The sequence below is a fragment of the Phyllostomus hastatus genome, unplaced genomic scaffold (assembly GCF_019186645.2).
Source record: "Phyllostomus hastatus isolate PE091 unplaced genomic scaffold, TTU_PhHast_1.1 phas_contig_58, whole genome shotgun sequence".
Lineage (NCBI taxonomy): Eukaryota > Metazoa > Chordata > Mammalia > Chiroptera > Phyllostomidae > Phyllostomus > Phyllostomus hastatus.
The window spans coordinates 21,586,624-21,607,943 of record NW_025333916.1 but is presented as its reverse complement, the minus strand read 5'-3'; the positions used below and the strand labels follow the sequence as shown (position 1 = coordinate 21,607,943).

General features: G+C 43.4%; 1 long non-coding RNA gene across 1 annotated transcript; it reads right to left on the bottom strand.

Moving 5' to 3' along the window:
• Nucleotides 1-459: 459 nt before the first annotated feature.
• On the bottom strand, nt 460-5,427 carry LOC123824835. Its single transcript, XR_006786769.1, has 4 exons — nt 5,181-5,427; nt 4,487-4,612; nt 1,747-1,860; nt 460-718 (listed from the first exon to the last, which is right to left on the bottom strand). It is a non-coding gene; the product is annotated as an uncharacterized LOC123824835 (long non-coding RNA).
• Nucleotides 5,428-21,320: the final 15,893 nt, after the last annotated feature.

Genomic DNA, 21,320 nt, shown 5'->3' with positions numbered 1-21,320 from the left:
TCTGAAGGCTCTAGTGCAGAATCCATTCCTTGCCTTCTTCAGTTTCTGGAGGCCAACTGCTTCTCTGGCTCATGACCCCTTCCATCAGCGGCATCACTCTGACCTCTGCTTCCTTTGTCAGAATTTCAACTCTGACACTCCTGCCTTCCTCTTTTGAGGACCTTGTGATTATATTGGGCCTATCTGGAAAATCCAGAATAATCTCTGATCTAAGGATCCTTAACTTAATCACATCTGCAGAATCCCTTTGCCATGCAAAGTAACATCTTCACAGGATCCAGGGATCAGGATATGGGTAGGTGAGGGGAGGAACATTAATCTGTCTACCATGAAATTAATCCCTAAAAACTAAAATTCTTTGCATGAGTAGGTCATATCATTATTTTCCTCATGAATAAAAAAACTATCCTCATTTTTTCCCTTCATCATCTTTTTTTTCCCCTGGGAGAAAGAAAGAAGTCACACAAATTTTCTTTTATTTGAAAACATGCCACAAGTCATCTAAATCAATTGTCAAAATCATTGTGGATAAAATCAGCAAACATCAGACATCCTCTGCGAAGTCCATGCGCTTTGATCATGGAGAGTTTCTCCCAAACGCTCCTCCAAGGCACTCTCAGTCTCCACACGGGGATTTCCTCATATTCTGGTCTCATTGCTCCTTTTCCCTTGTGGAAAAGGGAAACTGCTCCCCTGAGCAGACTCGACTTGTCGCAAACTGATAAAAACATACAGTAGTCAATTTCATTTTATAAATTAGTCATAGGAATAGAATTTAGAACTGTTTCCTGAAACTGTTTATTTGTACGTATAAAATCATGAATTGAAGGCCGTAAGTTTTCTGATAGATCTATTGTGGTATTTCTATAATTGCGGTGTGTGAGGGGAAAACGAGACAAGGTGTAATCCAGCTGGAACCAAGAACAAAGTTTGCCCGCAGTCACACAGGTTATTAATGGGCCAACCTGGACAAAAACCTCAGCTCGGAACTCCAGATCCGGTGCTCGCGGCACCGGCCAAGCAACATTTCCCACGTCATTCTTCTCTTTGAGAAGAAAAAAAAATGGTAGGAATTCACTTTTAGAAACTCAGGAAGTTTAAATACTTGTCCCGATTTTTCTTCCCCTGAAAATCCTCCCACCAATAGCAATAACGGGGTTCCCTGAAAAGTCCTTCCTGTTGGTTGATGTTGCACTCTGAGAAATATAAACAAGTTTCAACAAGACGACAGAGAATATGTAACCAATATACCTTGGCTCCCGTTCAGAACGGCCAGACCTCTGGCACTTGATATCTTTGCAGAAAATGGATATTGGAAAGAAAGATCACACTTCATTTAAAAGCAGAACAACAGATGTAGGGGCGATGGTGTCAGTGAGAATCAGTTACATATCTGATGAAAGTCTTTGTGAATCTCAAATAATGACAATATGGCAATCCTTTTATTTCTCTCTAGAATTCCCCAGAGCAGTTCCTCCAGACATCCTCGCCCCTCCCAGTCGCTCCCTCACAGCCAGATGGCCTCAGCAACTACTGTACAAAGGAAACCAAGGACAGCCCCGGCCAACCGCCTCCACGTTCCTCCTCCCCACCTCGAAATCACCGGCACCTTGCCTCAGTTTCTCTCCCAGACCCTCAGTTATCCCTCCCGCCCTCCTACAGCTCCGTCTTATCTTCTCCTCTCGCGAGACTTCCCATTCCCCCCCCAGCTCGAGGGTGACCTCCTGGACCTGATCACTAACTCACCCTCTTACAGCTCACGTCATCCTCTCTTCTCGCGAGACTTCCCGGTCCCTCGAGCATGATCTTGCATGATTCAATCGCTGAGTTGCCCTCTTACTGCTCTGCAGTGGCTAGAACCTGTAAGAGGGCGTGCGAGTAAGTGAGTCAGGAAGGACTACACCCCAACCCAGGTTAGGGCCAGGGCTAGGGTTAGGTGTGCAAGACTGTGAAGGCTTGCCTCGTACAGTCGGAACCCGTAGGGGTCAAGAAGGAGTTAACCGCAAGCTTCAGCATAATATGACTGTTACTTTTGCAGGACACACATGTATCAGTTAGATAGCCTGGGAATGGAACAGTCTGAGCCTGCAGCATCTCCCTAAGTTTGCAAGATGTCCGTGAGCTTCATTCACCAACCCCTATGAAATGAACTCGGAGACCATGTTCAGTGCTCATTGTCTCTCCATCAGAGGACAATGTCCCACCTGGTCCCCGCTTTTCCTTAAATTGTCTGTGTCTGTATCTTTTCTTCACCTCCCGTCCACCCTACTCAGGAGCCCCCACTCCGCACTGGTCATGGCAGTTAGGCTTAGGGCTAGGGCCAGACTTCGGGGTTTGGGGTTCGGGGCTTGGAATCGGGCCAGGGACCCCTTTCTTTGAGAGCGAGTGAGTCAGTCAGGAAGGACTACACTCTGGCCCGGGTTCCTACCCTATTCACTGACATGCGCAAACCTGCAGAGTCCCAGTCGCGTAGAGCAGCATTCGTGCCTTTCTCAGTCAGGCTACGCTCCTCTCCTATCAAGGGCTGCTTCCCCTTGATCTACTCACATGTTAAAACCCAAAGTTCCTGGCATGGTATGAAATTCATAAGCTGTCTCCAGCCTCAATGCTGTACTTGCTGTGCTCTCTGCTGCCGCCATACAACTCAGTAAGATTCTCCATCCCTTTGATCCACTGTTTGCTCTGCCTTCAAGGCCATCCTCCATCCTTCACCTGGGGAACTCCTAATCATCTCTCAAAGCCCAGCTCAGCATGGACCACTGTGATGGTGTTCCCAGCCCCCCACCCTTCCCAGTAAAGGTTAATATAGTACCCCTTGCTCCGTGGGGCAAGATCCCAGGCTTCCCTCCCTCAGAGCTCTTAATGTTCAACGTTAGCATTTTCTGTCCACCTCTCTGTCTTCCTCAAAAAAATTCAGACGGAGAGCTCTTCAGGAGCAGAGAGCTCTTTAGGAGCAGAGACTGAATGAGTTTACTCTAAATCCCCAGCACAAACCACAATTCCTGGTACTTAGTAGACATCCAGTAAATGTTTGCTGAATGACTGAAAGAACGTTCAGGTTTTTCCATTAAAAAAGGAAAGAAAAAATAATGTACTACTGTGCTACCCTCTGGAACTGCTATCTCATCCTGTAACTCTGCTTCCCTTTATCACTAGACTTGTAATAGCCCAGTCCTTATCCCTCTGCAAACTCATTTCTGTTGCCAACTGACCCTTGGATCCGCCTTTTTGATGTTGGATTATTTCCTAATCACCTAGTCTATGGGCTGTTTCTCATTCCTGTTTTCCTTGCCCCTTTGCAGGGAGTCTGATGACTTTTACATTCCTGCATTTTGTGTCACTGCCTTCTTCCATTTGAAGTCTTTAGTTGGCTTCCCTTCCTTTCCAGCTTCCCATCCACCCTCTTTGTCTCAGCAACATTCTCCAGTCCTGACTCTCCTGCTGCCAATTTCATCAACACCATAGCCCCAGGCTTGCCCACTCCAGAGCCTCTGAATCAATGGCCTGGGAATTTTTGTGAATTGTAACAAGCCTCCTCATCACCAGCAACTAGAAAAGGACAGTAATTGAATAAGGTAATGTGTGTATGCACTTAGCACAAGGCTTTAGACACTTAATGATTGTCAGGGTTAGGGTTATGGGAAATCATATTATCTGGCCTGTTATTCTGGATTTCTACCAAGTGGCCTCTGCATTCTTATCACATTGGATGAAGAGTTTACTACCACTTACAGCCTTTCAGAAGTAAAATATAGGCAGAGCCAAAAAAAAGTTTGTTACACTAAAGACCTAGTTAAAATATCTAAAGCCCTCAGTTTCTCTTTAAGAAGGTATGTTTCACCAGAAATTTCATACTCAAGGGTTAGAAATACATGCCATTGTGAATTATTTCCTGTTTTATATTTGAAAATAGTAATGTATTAAGCAAGAACTGAGATTCTCTTGACTCTGATGTCCATGAAAGAGGCACAAATGTTCAGACAATTTGTTCATTCACACCTACCAATTTCTTAGTGACCATTTGCCTTTAGTTTTGTAGATGTGCACATACGAATAGTGACTGTTACTGAATACAATGTGCACACACACATACTTTTTAAAGCAGGCAATTAATCATTTTCTCCCCCAAGACCATATTATACAGTCGGAAGCCGATTGTCAGTGCACATGTCCTTAAATAAACTGACATACCGGCTAATAGATTAATTCACATGGAGAAGGCGTCGTGGGAAGAAAACCTGTATTCCCAGATTTCTCAGGCAGGTGCTCTGCCTGCTAACATAAAGATCAGTCCTGGCTCCAACCCCTTGGGCACACTGCCCAAAAATACTTACAATTTCTAACACAGTTGATTCTAAGATAGTTATGCAAAATGAGAGCCTAGTTTACACAAGGAAACCTAAGAACAGCTCAGCTCAGGAGGAGCCAGTATGAGCTCTTTGCTTGGGGGTGGGGAGGGAGAGGATGTTTTGTTTTGTTTTCTTACATCTGACTCTTCTTGTAGAAGATAATCATACAGTAAGACTTCATGCTTTCAGATTTCCTTGCTGCAATCATCCGTTGTTCTTCATATTGCCCCTGGAAATGGGTAACTTATGGGTCCTGAGGAAACCTATGGGAATTCATTGGTTCAGAAGGGAGGTTTGCACACACATGTGGGCATTCACATATGCACATACTCCTCACCCCCGGACCCTCCCTTAACATTCAGAGCTTCCTTGTGATCCCTTCCCTTGTCTCCTATGCTAGTCTTTTAGCCCATACAATCTACCCTTCTGAATACAAAGTTCAGCTTCCCTATAAATCACTTTTCTGAAAGATGGGGCTTTGGCAAAATTTGCTCAGAGCCCCAGAAAAGGGAAACTTATGGTCTGTTCTCCTATTTCACCAAAATGCCCTTCTCAGAGCAATAATGTAAAGGATAATATGGGGGAACATTTACATGACAGAACACTGGACTTCCCAAATTCTCTAAAAGAACCTATCAGTGGAGGGTCCAGGTTGGTGAACCCGCGGAGGTCCTGGAGAGTGGTGCACTCAGAGAGGACGTGGGAGCTGCGCGCCCTTCTCCATTCCCTGCCTGTGCATCTCTTCCTTCCAGCTGCCCTGAGTTATATCCTTTGTAATAAACAGGTGAACAAGAAAAAAAAATCTATCCACAATATTCTGTATTTACTTACAGTTTTCATAGGCAAGGATCATCCATACTCTTTTCCAAATAAGACTTGCAAAACATCAGATGTGGCTGCTGCAAACCTGCCCTGTTTTTCCCCTTCTGGGTCCTCGGTAGAGATGAGTTAAGAGGCAGCTAAAGCTGTTCCTTGGAAATGGGCTGGAGGAGCAGGATGCACCCCTGCAATCAGCTCCCCAGCTCAGCCCACAAGTCCAGCATCATGTCCTCCCAGCAGGGCAGTGACCCTTTGTTTGACCTATTCCTCTGTTGTAACCCTTCAGCAATCCCCCTTGTTTTCAAAAACACCATCCTCATGTCCTCAACTCCCTCCCCCCAACCCTCTGCCCTGGACAAAAAAAAGCAGGAGGAGCTGGGGAATTAGGCTCCAGCCTACCAGGCAACTCTCTTGTTCTGGCACCCTAGGAAGTAAAGGATTGCACTTCCCGTCCCTAAATGCAGCAAAGCCTTCCCTCCCTTCAGGGCAGATGGTGCCTCCTGTAGCTCATTTTCTCCAGAGAGTCAGCTCCTCTGAACAAAGACCCGACTGTGTGGGGAATCTGTGGCTGGAGTTTGGAGCACGCCCTCCTACCAACCCAGCCATGCACACAAGCTCCACATTTCACCACAGGAAGCAAGACTGGTGGCTTTAGGCATCACTCATTATTTTGAAGTGATTATTCTTAAAAAGGGAAAGATTCCCTGGCTAGTGTAGCTCAGTGGATTGAGCCCCGGCCTATAAACCCAAAGGTCACTGGTTTGATTCTCAGTCAGGGCACATGTTTGGGCTACGGGCCAGGTTCCCTGGTTGGGGACATGTGAGAGGCAACTGATTAGTGTTTCTCTCCCGTCCTTTCTCCTTCCCTTCCCCTCTCTCTAAAAAGTAAATAAATAAAGTCTTTAAAAAAAAGGAAAGAAAATAACACAGAGATGCAAGTTAAGTCATACCCAGTAAAAATGAGCCTTCTTCTCCTCAAAATAGCACTTCCCTGCTCCTTGTGGAACATTAAGAGCTGGCAGAGCTAACAAAAGCTGAGAGATCTGTTTCTTAATTAGAATTCAAATAGTTGGGATATGATGATGATGGTCAGAAAGAATACATTAGAGCAGGGAGCGGTTTCATGGAAAACTGAAAGCGGGGGGGTGCTTTGCCTGGGAGGCCCGGGGTTGAGGACCCCTGCTTTAGAGGGAATTTCAAATGGAGGTGAGGGGCAGGGGCTTTACTTCCTTTGTCTTCCTGTCCAGGAATGCATATATTTAGGGGAAGAATGAAACAAGAACAATTTGAGATTCACTTCCTCCAAAAATCTTCATTTCCTCCCATTGAAATGTCATTAAACAAAGCTTGGGACAACCCAGCTTTGTGCTCTAATTCAGCTAGGGTAGCTGTGAAGCACTCCCCTCTCCCCTCCCCTTTCCCCATCACAGGGCCCTCCAGCCCAGCAGGCAGGAGCCAGGGGCTGCTCAGTTCCCTAGAAGGGCTGCCCCTGAGGGTGTGCCCCATAAAGGGACCAGAGCACCAGCCAGTCTTTCCACTCACCCTCACAGGAAGCATCTCCCAGTCTATGCCTTTGAAGTAGAATTGTTTCTCTAACACAGGAAAAGTGATAACTAGAAAATGAAATCTTCGACTCTATCTTTCCTGGGAGATTACATTTCCTGCTGTACTGGGTCAAGAGGAAATTCACTTATATAAAATTAAATTAATTTTTTTTCTGAAGTCTTCTGGTCTACCAGAAGCATCTTCTCTTAGTTGCCTCTTTCTGTACCTTTGGCAATTTCCCAATCTTCATTTATTCCTTAATCAGGACATCTGGCTCTGGAGTCAAGATCGGAAATCATAAAATAAAGACAGAAGCATCTTCCCTTTGACCTTGTCCATGCTGCCTCCTTATCCCTTAGGTCTGCATATGCTTTACACAGTGCAAACCTAGACAAATAAGTGAGCAAACAAAGGCCTGTTCACATGCGCCTTGGTGCATGACCCGACAATTAGTATTGAGACAAACAGGTTTTTATTTACAAGATTCCAACCCTGGGAGGGTTGAGAGCACTTATGCTCAGAGCTTTGTTCTTTCCTGAGACCCAACACTTCTCTTGCTCCCCAAAAGGCTAAAAGCCAAAACCAAGCCCAATAGGTCCCCATCTCCTTATCTTAAGCCAGCCATGCAAACAGTTCTGCAGTCCCTCTGGAAAGTACGCTCATGGGTCTCAAAGTTGCCATTGTCTTGCAGCAGCTCTCCCCTTCAGGATCTGGGGTACGTTGTCTTCAGCCTCTGTGCAATAGTCTACGAAAACATGCGCTGTGTTGCGCTGGCTCATGGTGAAGTCCAGGAAAGGCACAAGTCCTGAAAGAGTGGCCTTTCCATGTGTCCTGAGTCCCAAGAGTCAGTGTCTTGCAAGGTAGAGTCCTTGATGGTTTCTGAGTCAGCTGGGGCAGGCACAAGCAGATTAGCAGCAGGCCGCGCAGCCAAATCCTGACTATAAACTGCCCAACCGCTGCAGCATGGCCCCTTCTCCTCCACACTCACTCCACCCACATGGCTCCTACCTCACCATTGGCAGCACGGCCGAATCTCCCTCACATGGCTGCCCTTTTTACTACAGACCAGCATGGCTGCTATCCACTCTCTCAGCTCTGATGATGCACCAGCCTCTCTCTCTCTCTGCCCACCCTTAGCTGAAACCCTGCCCTGGAGCTTCCTTCATGACTGTCTATGCAGCTCCTCCCACAATGAGCTGCATTTACCAGTTTCCCACATCGTTTACACTCTCTTGGTTGCCACCTTTAGTCAGGGTGAGAGTGATTCAGTGACACAGGGAGAACTGCCTCTCTGCCTCTTGCACAGGGGCTGTGCAACCCCCAGCTGTGTCACAAGTCACCATACATTCTGAAAGTCATGTGCATACCTTTTGCTCCCAGGCAGTAGCAGCTACCATTAGCTAGCCATCGGCTTGTCATTGTTATGAAAAGTATCTTAACTTCCATATGTCTGCTCCCTCCTTCCCCCAACCAAGGGTTGTGGGGGTTTGGGGGGCATCTTGCTCTGTACCCCTTTTCAGACATGCCTTCATTTCCAGCTCATCAGTCAACTGATGAAGTCTCACAGCTAAGTCCCATCATTTGCTTTAATTTAAAGCTAAAAATGGAGGTGAGCAGGAAAATGAACAAATTTTATCTTAGTATTCAAAGCTACATATTTTAAAATGTAATACATGTTATTAAAGTAGATTTGTTTGTTTTTCTGGGCTTGGTTTCTTAAACTCAGTTTTGAAGAGTTTGAAGAAAGGAACACTTTAATATTTGCTCTGAGTCACATTGAAATCGACTGATACCCTCAGCAGGGTGAAAAAGGTGCTTACATGGGAGGGGCCGCCTGGCATGGGGGTGAGACTCCAGAAGAGTTAAAGGGGATGTCCACACGGAGGCATGGAGTAAGAGTGACAGCCCAGTGTGGGAAGTTAGAACCCACATAAGGCGAAGAGGACATTCTGAAAACTGCGGTGTGGGGTGTCAGAGCCCAAGCAGACTGAGGAGGGGCTTTATGTGGCAGGGTGGAAGTTGACCCTAGAACAGGCCACAGTCCTGTGTATCTAGAGAAAGGAGTCTGCCAAGGGGACAGGACAGCAACAGACATGGGAGACTGGTTACATACAGGAGGCATTTTTAGCATAGCAGAAAGGGAGAGAGCTAGAATGAACCCTGTGTATTGTTAAACTGGAGTTGCATATATTGATGTGAATAAATGGTTTTCAATATACATAGACAAAACCAAAAATAAATATAGTACTGCCTACTGCAAGGGCCTGGGAACAATAATACCACAATGACAATGAGCATACCTAGTGCCTAGATATTCACTTCTAAATATCACCTTCTACTAAAAGGAACCAGGGATCCTTGGAGAAACAGCTGATACCAAAGATGGAGCAGGAAAAGTACAAAGTAAGTGGAATATCTTGCCATGCCAGAAAGCAATGAAAAGCTCAAAGAGCAAGGTAGAACTGTCAAAAGGACATAGAAGCCAACTTTAATGGACTCCCATTGGCCAAATCAGGGACTATTGAGCATCAAAAAATTATAATAGCAACATATTATAACCTATTGAATAAAATAGGAAACTATGAGTGCATTCAGAAATAAGCAAACAAATCGAAAATTGATGAGGGCATAATATTTATATGGTTTTGAAGGATCTTCCCACAAAATGCTTACTAGTTACAAAAGAGCAGAGGATAACTTTACAGTGGGAAGCCTGCCTGACACCATCACAATCAAGTGGTTATGATGGACATTATTAGTGTGGAATAATTTGGAATTCTGTGCTACCTCATAAGACGCAATGGAAAGAACACAGAATTGTTTGTATATTATTGCTGTCAAAAGGTGCAGTCTAAACATTATCCTGAAGGAACATTAGACAAATCCAAATTTAAGGACATTTTACATAACTGCTCAGTAATGTTCAGAAGTGCCAAGGACATAAAAGACAAGGAAGGACTTGAGGACACGCTCTAGACTAAAGGAGACTAAAGAGATGTGACAACAAAATTCAACACGTAAATTTAACCTGGAACCTGTTGTTGTAGAAATATTCCTGGGACAATTGATGGTCTGAAGATTGGATGGTAGTAAAATGCCATGGTTACTTTCCTGATCCGAGTGGCTGTGTTGTGGTTAAGGAAGAGAATGCCTTCACTTGTAGGAAAGATACAGTAAGTAATGAGGTGTGATGAGCGTTATGTGACAACTCACTCTCACACAGTTCCAGGGAAAAGGTCATATTGCACTTCCAAATTTCTGTAAGTTTATCATTATTTCAAAGTAATTTTAAATTTGAATTTTTAAAAAAGAGTCTTAGTTCATGAACATCTAGAAGGGCAGAGATCATGGAAACTCATTCTCACCCAGTACCTGGCACATGCCCAGTGTAGGTGAGAGCTCAGTAAATATTTACTGAATTTAAATGTTTGAAAAACTCTCTGAGACACAGAAGGAACACAATGAAAGGACTTCATTAAGTTTTATGTATTTATTTTAAAAACACTGACAGAATTTATTCTGTGCCAGACATTATTATAAATATTTTACAAATAATTCTATAAAATAGGTACTATAAATATCCCCATTTTACAGAGAAAGGAATTGAAGGACAGAGAAGTTAGTGACCAGCCCAAGGTCACACAGCTAATTAATATTGGAACTAAGCACCAAGCCCGAGCAGTGGGGCTCCAGAGCCCTTGCTCTTAGCCGCATTGCAATGATGCCTCTTCAGGGTCCCACCTGCAGAAAATTTAAGATCTTCCTCATTTAAAATATTCCATTCTCAATTCTATAACTGTATGTTTTTTTATATTCTAAATTTATAAGATAATGGCATAGTCTTTATTTTATAGTGCATAAAACTAGCCCAAGAGAAACCCATTCCAGAGCTAGGCACTCACCTTTGTGGGCATCACCTACCCACCAGCTTTGGTCTTTACAGAAACCTTGATCATTCAAGAAAGCCTTTGGTTCTTAATTATACCAACCACAGTTTATGTAGCCCCAGTTTTTTAGATTTTTATCTGCTATGCACTTCCCTTTCTCCTATTCGCATTAGGATTTTAACATGGAGTAGATGTAATATCATATCATGGTACAGCTAATCTTCCATATGACAAAGAAAGTCCCATTGGCCACTGGTCAAGATCTTACATTATGATACTTCACAGTCCTATTCCCCTTGAGGCATTTAATCAAATGTGCCTCCTAATGGAACAGATATATCTAGAGTGCTTACAAAAAAAGTTAAAGATACTTTGCTTCATATAGTCTTCCCCACCTCATTTTCTCCATCCTGTGAAATGTGAACATATGTTGTTTTATGTTCATTTATGTTCTTCTAGGGAAAGGAACTCTGTCAACACCAGGGTGCTGCACCCATTAGACTCCCTTTTATAGCAAAGCGTTCATAAAGTAAATCCAATAAATAAATACTTTTCTTTAGAATTCACTATAGCAAGTTCCCTAATAAAACTGTAGTAGGCATAACACAATGAGGTTTTCTTTTTTTTTACTATAAATTCAGGAACTCTTTTTTTATTCAAAAATTCAAAACACCTACAAATGGTAAATATCACCACAAATCAAAGATAATTCAATCATTAGGATTTATCCAACTATTTTCCATTCTAATAAGTCAAAGAAGAAAAACCATAGAGTTGAGGATGGTTCTCAAGTACTTTATTTATGGGAATAGCCACGCAACTCTCTGGCTCAGAAGACGTCAGCCATGAGGTCGGGTGAAGTCACCTCGCACAGCAGGAGCAAGCTTCCGAGTCCCAGACCTGCTTCCTGATTGCCTATTCTTGAAGTCATTAGTAAAGCTTGACATTGGGCAAGATCTCTGATCTCTGATTCATGTGATTCTGATTTGACAATCTGATTCTTTGTGTTATATCAGATAATAAATTAGGATTTTTAAAATCATTTTTCATCTTTCAGTAACAGTTGACATACAATATTATATTAGTTTCAGGTGTATACCCCAGTGATCAGACATTATATAACTTACTAAGGGATCATCCCAATAAATCTAGTATCCATCTGACACCATACATAGTTATTAAAATACTGTTGACTATATTCCCTATGCCGTACTTTACATTCTCATGACTGTTCTGTAACTACCAACTTGTACTTCTTAATCCCTTCACTTTTTTCACCCATCCTCCTAAACCCCCTCCATGCTGGCTAACATTAAAATGTTCTCTGTACCTATGAGTCTGTTTCTGTGCTGCTTGTTCATTTATTGTGTTTTTATTTTAGAGTCAGTTATTGATATATATGTAATTATTGTCACTTTATTGTTCATATTTTTTCTTTTTTTTTTTTTTGCTTCTTCTTAAAGAAGACCCTTTAACATTTCATGTAATACTGGTTTGGTGGTGATGAACTCCTTTAGCTTTTTCTTGTCTGGGAAGCACTTTATATGTCCTTCAATTCTGAATGATAGCTTTGTTGGCTAAAGTAATTTTGGTTGTAGGCCCTTGCTTTTCATATATTTCTTGCTAGTCCCTTCTGATCTGCAAAGTTTCTATTATAAAATCAGCTGACATTCTTATGGGAGCTCCCTTGTAGGTAACTAACTGCCTTTCTCTTGGATTCTCTCTTTGTCTTTAACCTTTTGCATTTTCATTATGATGTGTCTTGGTGTGGACCTCTTTGGGTTCATCTTTTTGGGGATTCTCTGCACTTTCTGAACTTGTATGTCTATTTCCTTCACCAGGTTAGAGAAGTTTTCTGTCATTATCTTTTCAAATAGATTTTCAATTTCTTATTCTCTCTCTTCTCCTTCTGGCACCTCCATGATGTGAATGTTGATACACCTGAAGTTGTCCCAGAAGTTCCTTACACTATCCTCATTTTTTTATTCTTTCTTTTTGCTGTTCTCATTGGGTGTTTTTGCTTTCCTTTATTCCAAATCATTTTTGATTTGGAAAATCATTCCAAAGCATGATTTTCAGCTTTCTCTACTCTACTGTTGATTCCTTATAAATTATTCTTTTTTTCAGTTAGTGTATCCTTCATTTCTGACTGGTTATTTTTTATGGTTTCTATGTTCTTTTTTATGCTGTTGAAGTTCCCTATAAATTTGTCTACTCTTCCCCCTAAGTTCACTGAGCATTCTTATGCCAGTGTTTTGAACTCTGCATCTAGCAGATTGTTTGTCTCCATTTTGTTTAGTTCTTTTTCTGAGGTTTTGTTCTGTTCTTTCATTTGGGACATATTTCTTTGTCTCCTAATTATGGCAGTCTCCCTATTTTTTGTCCCTATATGTTAGGTACCGCTGCTATGTCTCCTGGGATTGGAGAGTCGCCTAATGTAGTAGGTGTCCTATAGGGTTCAGTGGCACAGCCTCCCTGTTTACCCCAGCCAGGCACTCCAGGTATGCCCCCCAACCCTCTGTGAGCTGTATACACCTTCCTGTTGTAGTTGAGCCTTGATTGCCGTTGGCATGTCAATGGGAGGAATTTACCTCCAGGACAATTGACCACAAGGACTGGCCACACCAGATCAGTTGTACCAGGATCCACTCCATCAAGCAGGACTTACTTCAGTGGGAGTCTGGTGCCCACTGAGTCTGTCCCTTCAGTGTATCACTTGTGGTGGTGGCTGTGTGGTGGTTCAAGGTGGTCTGAAGTTGTCCACAGGGTGTGTTGTTTCTGGGGCCTCCCAGGAGGTATAGGCCAAGGTCAGTCACCAATTGTGTTCTGCCGAGGGCCACCTGGCATGAGCTACAACATGATCTGCAGATGGCTACTACTTTTGCTAGGCTTGGAAGTGCCCAGGAGAAGCCAAGCTGCAAACCAAGGCTGGTAGCCACTAGCGCCAGGCCTGAAGCTACTTAGCAAGGTGTACTGGGTACCACCAAGGTTAGATGCTGCTTGTTTGAGAGATTTTAGGGAAGTCTGAAGCATGATCCAAAACAAGCAACTTGTATGGAAACCCCACTGGAAATGGCTTGGATGTGCCCACAAGTTGGTGAAGTTAGGATCTCAGGAATTGGCAGGGAAGGGCAAACAGTCATAGCCAGGTTGGTGGAGAATCAGATATGGTGCCCACCTGCCTGCTCTGTATGGGAAGAGCTCAGAAAAGGAATAATGGCCTCGGCCAGCACTTCTGTCCCTCCAGTCCTTGCCCTGATGCCAGACAATTCTTCCCTGTATGTCCCTGGTGCCTTTTGACATGCTGTTCCAGCACTGGAATTCCAAGTGAGTCCAAGAAACTCCATGCATGGACCCTTTAAAAAGTCTTCTATTGCCTGGGGCTCTGTAAGTTCTCTGTCTCACTCAGCCATATCCCCACTGGTTTTTACAGACAGGAGTTATGGAGCCTTCTATTCCTGGCACTGGAACCCTGAGCCAAGGGGCCTGGTTTGGGGCCAGAACCCCTCACTCTTCTGGGTCACCTGTGCAGCTGAGATATCCCTCCCAACTTTTATTCATCACACAGGGGTCTGGGACCAGCCTATTCCATGTCTCTGCCCCTCCTGCCAGAATTAAAGAAGCCTCAGTTTGGCTTCTTTAATTCCCTAGATGTAAGATTTCCATTCAGCCAGATTTCAGACAGTTCTGAATGATGGTTGTTCTGTGGTTTAGTTGTAATTTTGGTTGTGGGAAGAGATGAGCCCTGTTCGCCTGTGCTGCAATCTTGCCCAGACACAGTGAGTTCTATTTCCTGAGAATGGCTTGACAATTTTTGTAGCCTATTGTTATCACAAAAATGTATCACATGTTTCAGGTAGGCTTAGAGAAAGTTCCATGTTGCCAAATAGTATTTTTATCTTCAAATAATATTTAGCTATAGGAACAATGTCTTTCATTTACTCTGTCCCATTTCCAGAGGGGTAAAAGCACTAGCAATAAAACAGGAAAAAAATTTTTATTCAATCTTAAGTGCTATTTTTATATGAAATAGAACTGTATTCTTTTCCTGTACTTCTTCTCTGTGCCAATTTCCAACCATCAACAGGCACTATTTACTCTACAAACAAAATGTGTATCTATGTATTTACATATGTGTAAATATGTGAGTGTGTATTTTTGTCCTCTGCTATCCTATCCCCATTGTAAACTTCTTCCAGTTGCAAAATCATAGTTGCAGTGACAACAGTGAGTCACCTACATCCCCTCACTCTTATCGCTCAGTGCACACCTGCCCAGCTTCCAACTGCTGCCTTAGCCCCGCTCTGACTAAGGTGTTTTCTTATCGCCTGAACCCACTTGGCTGCTTTGGAGATAGGCAAAGTATTGTGAAATGAATGTCCCTTGGATGAGTCCTCACACATGACTGAAACAAGTTGGTGCCTAAATACCCCAACTCCTTTGCCCCTCACGTAGGATAACTTTGAGAAAGTGTTTTTGACACTTGATACCAGAGCTTCCCCAGAGAGGCTGAGTGCCAGTCACCCACAGTGATAGCTGGCTTAGTAACACACCTTTTATTGGTGGCCTTCTCACGTTCCTGTCCCATTTCCCCATTCCTTCAACTAACTACGTGCACTTTAATTATGGCCTCAGCATCTTCTCCTGGAGAAACCCAAATTAAGGCAATCACTCACCAAAGAATGTAGAAGTTGGCCAAAATACACTGGACAAAGAGCTGTCCTACTATCCCTGATACTGACAATTCCCCCACGGAAGAATTTCAAAGCACGATTTATATCCAGACCTTAATTTTTTTCTACCTCTTCTTAAATCTCTCTCTTCCCCTCTAACTTCTACCAATGCCCAGACTGCCAATGATAGGTTTCTTCTTCCCTAGTTCTCGGTAGCCCTCACCCAAAAGTTTGACTTCCCTGGCAATCTGTTCCAGAGACGTCCACCGTTTGTGGCATCGACTCTTTTGTTCGACTGGCTCTTATAACGGTGTACTTATTCTTCTTCTGTGCACAACAGATCTAACCTGCCATATGTTTATTTCCACCAGGGTCCCCCCGCCATCTGGACAGTGGGAGCTAATGCCCCAGGGAAGGCATAGCCATAAGCCAATTTACATTAAGACACAGACTCTAGACATACAGCCTAAGTGTGGACACAGAGCTGACTCCAGCTGACAATGCCACCAGACTCTGATTGATTTCACCCACAGTGCATGGAGGTTCCCATGTCTCATAGACAGAGGCAAAGACCTTATTTAGGCTGCGTGACTAATCCAATTGTTTATTCCCTTGCTATACTCCTCTTTACTTGATCTGAGGGCTCCAAGTCCAGGATGACAGTTTCAAGTGTCCCCTCTTCAACCCTATCCAATTCCCTCAGTCTCAGTTTGAAAAAGACCCAAAGATACCATGCCTATGGTCAATATTTTGTTTATGGCTGTTCTTGAAATTTCTGTGACCATTAAAATATTTTTAAAGATTAAAGGGCTAATTACAATCATAAAAATTAAAATTACTTAACACCAGTTTTTTTGTCATTTCTCTTGCCCCAGCAAACACCATGAGGGAGGGGGATGCAGACTAGCTTTTGTGACCTACTTTCTGCCTCTTTGTAAGGTTTCTGCTCTTTCTTTTTCTTACTTTCTCTCTTTCTTTTTATTTTGACATTGGATACTTAAGGAAATCTGTCACTATTTTCAGCAATCCCCTCCCTTCCCAACCCTAGTGCTTCCTACACAGGTACCCAAAACATTCCTTTAGAGCCCAGGAGCCAGGAGGAGAAGAGCACCCTATCAGCAGTCACCGTGTGCTAGCTGCCCTCCAAGAATCCTCTCTGCTCACGAATGATGTGAAGTCCTGCTGGGAGGAAGGCTGGTATTCCCTGTGCCTTGGTGCTGGGGAGATGCAGACCCCCGCTAGCACAGCTTTGTCGCAGGCCCACAGCCCTCTGCAGGAGAGGCACTGCCCGTGCATCACACATCAAAAACAGCTCTACTGATAGGTTTTACACACACACACACACACACACACACACACACACACACTTCATTTCTTTTAGTCAGACTGGAAAGTTTTCACAAGCTTTTTCCAAATTTAATTTTAATAAAAACCTTCCAGGTGGTCTTCTGAGGGGTTAAATATATTCCTAATATCCAGCATAGTCCAGCATAGTACCTGACATATAGTAAGTGCTCATTAAGTATCTGTGTATTTATCTACATATATATATATATATATATATACATACATACATATATATATATGTATGTATGTTTAAATGAAACACCAGAACAATTCAGAAGTGTCCAGCAGAAAAATGTCATTCTTAAAAAATTGAAAAAAGAATATTCCTTTATGAAGATTGGTACACTGAATGAATACAGATTTAATGTCTTCTTTTCCCCCAAAGCTTGATTTCCTGGAGCCCTTGTCCTTGAAGTCTGAGGCTAACTTAAGCATATCCCAATAGCTAACAAGATACAATGGTAGGTTGTAAAAAGAGTCTAAGAAAGATAATCCAGCTCTCTGCCGATTCTGTGTAGAAACTTGATCAACGGGCACTATGCTGAACCAATATGACAGCCAACTTCCGATTATGGATCTATTATAAGAATTGATGACTTCTTCGTCCCCTTGATGACTTGGAAAACAGAACTACGCTGAGCAGTTTTTGCATTCCCAGTGCCAGGCACAACTCTCATGCACAGTAAACATTCGGGGACAATTTGGTGAATGAATGGATTGGTGTCTCCCCAGAAATAACCATGTAATGGGTGTCAACATTTTTTGAAAGGCCTAAGCACTTACTTAGGTGTACAACATGGTGTTTTCATAAACAGGCTGAAAGGTCTCTTTAACTCTGGGACCAACTTAAAAACCAGCTAAAATCCCATAGGGCTCAGAGGTCTTAGCCAGTGATGGGGGCAGACAGGGGGCACTTAGGAGTATGGAAGTCTGTATTTCTTGCCTTAAGTTGAGACACACTTTGAGGACAGAACAACTACATCCAGAGTTCCTTGCTGGATCAGGCCAAAGCTGCCATCTGAGGGACTTTTCCGGAAATCACACCCTTCCTGTCTGCCTTTTCCCAGTCTGATACCAGTTTCTCCTGAGAACACTCCCTTCATAAATAAGTAATCCATGGCAGGGAAGTAAGTGAGGATAACAGTAAGTGAGGATGGATTCTGTGTCGGGCGATCCCTGCACAGACCACCTGTCCCCAGCTCACCTCTCTGCTCCCCTCAGTAATGAATGCCAGTCCTGCCTAAACACTCTCTTCCAGATCTCCTGAGTCCACCCACTCTCCCTTTCTACTTAGTCTCCCCAACCCCCACCACTTGCTGCTCCCTACACACATATGGCCACCCTTGAACTTTGACTTCTGCTGACCATACCACTCATTCCTATCACCATCAAACCTCTGTGGCTCATTTGATGGACCCAGCCTCCAGAATGGGCTGAGTCTTTACCCTATTTTGTCTCTAGATAAACATGGGAGAATCAACTGCACCCCTTGGGTGGCACACCTGCCTACACGAGCAGACATCAGACAAATAGGGCACCTGCTAAGGAAAGGAAGAGGTAGATTTCAAACAGGGAAAAGGTACAAATAGGAAAGAAAAGGTACAAATGAAGAGGCCAATGGTGTGGAAAGAGAAAGTGTGATGGGCCCATTTCAACTCCTATTAATTGAGAGAGGCAAATCCACTTGGACAGATTCTAAGTTATGAAGCATCTTTCTTCACCTGTCCCTGTCCTCTTTCTCTACAAGGGACCTCTCCTGCTGAGTTTGTAGAAGGTCTGTGCTCTGCTGAAGGCAACACTGTGGCTGCCATTTAGTCATGTGAACTTGGATAACAGTGATTTCACCTAACGAGTACAGGTCCTGGAAGATGATGGCCCCACTACACTGGGTTAGAAAGTGATTTGATTAATTCAGCTTTGTAAGTCACTGCAAAGTCAACATGGATAGAGACAGACTATAGGGTTCATTCTCCCTAGGGTCCCCAATACACTCAGGCTGATCCTTCCTGATCTCCTCAGTCTATTTTGGCTCCAAGCATGGAAAGCAAGGCTACATGGGAATCTATGTTCCTTTCTGAACAGTGTTCAATGTCCACATCATTTAGAACTTCCTCTACTTTATATTTGTAATGGTAACATTTACAAGGAAGTATAGCCATCTGGCCTATTGGTCAATTGCCTGCTCTGCCATGTCAATTTTTGGACAGCATGACCACACACACAAACGCTCACACGCACATGCCCCTCTGATTGCATGGCCGGCCCCAGGACTGTGGCTCTAGGCCATGTCAATTAAACAAACAGTGAAAATCCAAGTCAAGACAGACCTAGGCCAGGAAACAGGACTTGGAAATACAGGTGCATTATGGGTTCTCAGGGGTCTAGTTTGTCTCTGTTGGGTACTTGAACTGAAAAGTGTTATAAAATTGAGGCCAGGTCAACCATGTTAGTTCAAAAGAAAAGAAAGGGGAATGTGCTAGTGAGAGACATGGGCAACAGTGGTGCAGAGAGAGGCAGAGACTGGCCAGAGCACGGCCGAGGTAGGACAAAGCAGTTACCCAGCTGTACTGGTACCTCCAGAGGCCTGGCAAAAATGCCCGAACTTAGGTTTTATCACATACTCTGTATTTTTCTAACAAATTCCCCTCTTTGTTAAAGTGAGTTTGAGTACATTTAATTCAAGGAAATAAAAGAAGAGCCCTGGCTGGTGTGGCTCAGTGGACTGAGTGCCAGTCTGCGAACGAAAGCGCCACACATTTGAATCCCAGTCTAGGGCACATGCCTGGGTTGTAGGCCAGGTTCCCAGGAAGGGGGTGTGTGAGAGGCAAGCACACATTAATGTTTCTCTCCCTCTCTTTCTCCCTCCATCTCCCTCTCTAAAAATAAATAAATATTTTTTTAAAGGAGAAAATAAAAGAAGAGAAAAGAGGAGAAGAGAAGAAAGAAAAGAAAAATCCTGCCTACTATAGGAACAAGGAGGTACGGGGCCTTGGTTTTGGTTTGTTTGAATGCTGCTGCGAAGACAGGGGACTATTTAATTAACCAATGATTTCTACTTCTCAGTATTGTACTACTATCCTTTCTGTGTCAATAAGGAGAAAGTTCACCTACATTTAAAATAGATGGTGTTACCTCCCATCATTTTAGGAAATATTACTGGATTAGATAACAGAATTCCTGATTTTCTAGACAACTCAGCAGAGTCACCTAAGCCCTCAGAATAACATATCTACTTACTGTTACTGAATCATAAGCTGATAAATTCATACAGCCTGAAGCATTGCAGATGAGAGAGGGTGTGAAGAAATAAGCTTATATATCTCTTTTTAGTTAGCATCCATTTCAGAACAAACTTGGGGCCAAGAATAACTGTTTATTCTCCCTGTGATGAAATGTGCTTTCCAGCAACATTAAGTCCTTCCCACCAGTACTGGGTTACGATGTCGGCACAGCTTGGGTATTCTCATGCCAACATGAGGGCTGGCCTAATTATTCAAGTGCCAAAATGAGAGCTCAGTCCTCAGTTTCTCTTCCAGGGACGAGAGCGTAACCATCCTGATACACGAGATACCTCTTACTGCCAAACTTCCCTCCACAGGAGACTGTTAACCAATGTCACCTAAGCCCTAATGCTTTCTCTTCTGAATTTTGACATAGCTTTTAAAAACTTTAATCCTCACCTAAGGACATGCTTACTGATTTTAGAGAGAGGGGAAGGGAGGGAGAGAGAGCAAGAGAAACATCGATCTGTTGCCTCTCACACGTGCCCTGACCAGGGCCCAAACCCACAATGTAGGCATATGCCCTGACCAGGAATTGAACCAACGACATTTTGGTTTATGGACGATTCTCCAACCAACTGAGCCACAGCAGTCAGGGCTGATGTAGCATTTTATACATACACTTGGGTCACTTGCCAGCCTTTGGCAATTTCTAAGTTTCCCACAGATTAATGAAAACCCAGCTATCTCCAACTATTTTGGAACAGAGCAATATGTGATAAAATGAAGATTGAAGGAAATCTTTATCCAATTTCTCCAGCAGTCAGAAGGATTTGGAACACATTGGGAAGAAAAATTGCAAGCTCAATTGTTCAAAGATTTTTAAAAAGAAGAAGAAAGAAAGCTTTGTATCAAATTTCTGAGAATGCCTTTTATTTACCAAACAGAGAGAGCTGAAAAGCTATTCTTTGATTAATCAGGTACGAGCTCATGCCGCCTTCGTAATCCAGCCTGGAAGGAACTCTAGTGAAAGGCGAGCAGCTCTGGCTCATGCAAAGGGCATTTGGACTTTTTCAACAATGATCTGAGAACAGACTGCATGGCAGCAGCTCAGTGAGCCTGTTGTGCACGGCGGTGCCCCACCCTCCCCAACCGCGCTTGCTAAGGAACCACTCTGCTCGTTTGTTTGCTAACCTACAATCTTTCACAGAATCTTTTCCACATATAGTGCTCATCTGGATACCTGTATGCAAAAGGGAGCGGGGGGAACACCTACACTTCCAACCCTTTACAAAAATTAACTCAACATGAATTATAGACCTATATGCAGAATCTAAAGCTTAAGCAACTTCTGGAAGATTGACTAAAACCAGGATGCAGGAAGAAAATGGTAAATGGGGATACATCAAAATGAAGAGCTTCTACTCTTCAAAAGTCACTGTCAAGAGAATGAAAAGGCAAGACAGTCTGAGAGAAAAT